Genomic DNA, 2,342 nt, shown 5'->3' on the forward strand with positions numbered 1-2,342 from the left:
TAAGCACCTCCACGCTGACTCGCGGCCAGGAGAGCAGGGGCAGGAGTCGCGGGGCGGCCGGGCTCAGACCGAGGGGAGAAGCCGAAATCGCGAGGTTCAGTGGCTCCGTTAGAAACACCGTGGGAAGCAAAGGAAAGGAAACGGGGCGCCTCACGTGGTCACCCCGCCTGGATGGAAGGCCTCGCCGCCTGAATCTGGGTCCCCGGTGTCAACCCGTCGGGCTCTCCGCCGCCTCACACCCCCCACGAGGGTGCGGAGATGGGGCCGAGCCGGGGCTGAGCGGATGGGCTCGGCGAAGCTGGGGAACGCGTCAGGTCACCAGCCCCCGCGTCACAGACGCACGGAGGCCCATCCCTGCTGTCCCGACCCCGTCCCCTCCACCTCCAGGTAACGCCGCCGGAACCCCGACACCGGAACATTCTACCCGCGAAAGAAACACTGCAGCGCGTACCCCTAACTGCGGGACTGGTTTTTGGTTCACGCTAACCGTGAGACCATTAAAAAAATCAACGAGGATTCCTTCACGTCATCGGAAGTCCCGTCCCTGTCCCCATGTCTGTTCGTCTCGTGCACCGTCAAGGACGTTCGGCACATCTCTTTTAATTTTTATGTGCGAGAGTCCCGAGGCTGGGTCTTTCTGGGTAATTTCTGGGTAATTATTTCACCTCGGTGTCTCCAGAATGTGCTGGATTATCTCCCAAGGTGGTCGGACCAGGGAGCGAGCTCCCCTCGCTCTGCATCCTGGCTGACACTCAACAGCATCAGGCTGACAGAAAAAAGAACGTCACGGCTTTAAATGGCATTTTCCCGATTACTAAGGATTTCGAGTGTCCCGCTGAATCTTTTTATTCAATTTATTTATTTAAGTTAGTTTCAAGTATACAGTACACTGGTTAGACATCTATATAATTCATAAAACGATTGAATTTTGCTCCCTCCCTCCCCTGGCCCTCCACCTGCCATCATATTAATGCTGACTGCTTTCCCTCTGCCGTGCTCCCCATGCCCGGGAGCAAACATCAGCTACTAATTTGTACTTTTCTAACCCTTCACCCCCATTCTCCCAGCCTCCCAGCCTCCCAGCCTCCCTCCCCTCTGTCCGTCACCAGATTGTCCACTGTATTTGCGAGTCTGTTTTTGATGAGTTTGTTCTTTTCGTTCCTTAGATTCTGCATATAAGTGAAATCACATGGTATTTATCTTTCTCTGTCTGACTTATTTCACTCAGCTAATAACCTCTAGGTCCATCCATGTCGTTGCAAATGGTAAGATTTCATTTTTTTTTTTAATGGCTGAGTAATATTCCATTGTGTATATCAACCATAATTTCTTTCTGTAGTCGTCTGTCAATGGGCATTTAGATTCCATATCTTGGCTATTGTAAATTGTGCTGCCATGAATAAATCTTCTTTTTTTTTTTTTTAATTCAATTACAGGAATTCTTTTAAAAGGCTCGTACTAATCATTGGTCGATTTTATAAGTAGCAAAACATGGGACCAGACTTTTCGCATCTTGAATGATGCTCCTTTGTGAACGGAAATCCTCGCCTTTAACACGGTCAGACGTATTCCGCTTTTGCTTTCCGTTGCATGCTCTGTGCGCCTTTAAGAGATGATTCCTACACCCATAGAAGACAGCCTCCCGCATCCCCGAAGTTGTACATCGCGTTTAGGATTTTAATCCACGTAGAATAATTGACTTCTATGCATCAGAAGACATAGAGATCCAGTCTTGATGTGGAAAACCAATTGTGTAAGCACCATTTACGAACCGGCCACGGTTCGGCGGAAGATGAGCAGTAAATCTGCTGAGTGTGGTGTCCGCTCTGCATCTGCTCCTGGGCTCCCTACTCGAATGCACTGGCCCCCGAACCAATGAAACACCTTTTAATGGTTTATAGCTTCAAATCAGGGCCCTCACTGTTTTCTGTCTTGCCCGTTACAGCCAGATGTTCTTTCTCATAAAAACTGACGAATTAACTTGTCGAGTTCCACGAAAAATCGCAGAGGTCGCATTAACTCTAAAGGTCGGTTTCGGCAGAACTGACGCCTTTTACGTATGGCAGCTCCACCCCCGGCGTGACGCCGCCTTTTATTTAGGCATGTTTTACTGTCTCTCGAGAATGATCAGTAATTTTTTTTCATCAAGGGCTCACACATCTTTTTCCAAACTTAATCCTAGATCATTAAATTTTATTGCTATAATAAATGGAATCTTTTAAAATTATTTTACCAAATTATAAAACTTGTTGTTTTTATGGAACGACTTTCACCTCATTGTAAAATCTCACCGCAAAGCGAACACCTAGTAAGCGGCACTCTGGCCGAGGCCCAGGGGCTCC

This window comes from Pteropus alecto, unplaced genomic scaffold, assembly GCF_000325575.1.
Source record: "Pteropus alecto unplaced genomic scaffold, ASM32557v1 scaffold195, whole genome shotgun sequence".
NCBI classification, from domain to species: domain Eukaryota; kingdom Metazoa; phylum Chordata; class Mammalia; order Chiroptera; family Pteropodidae; genus Pteropus; species Pteropus alecto.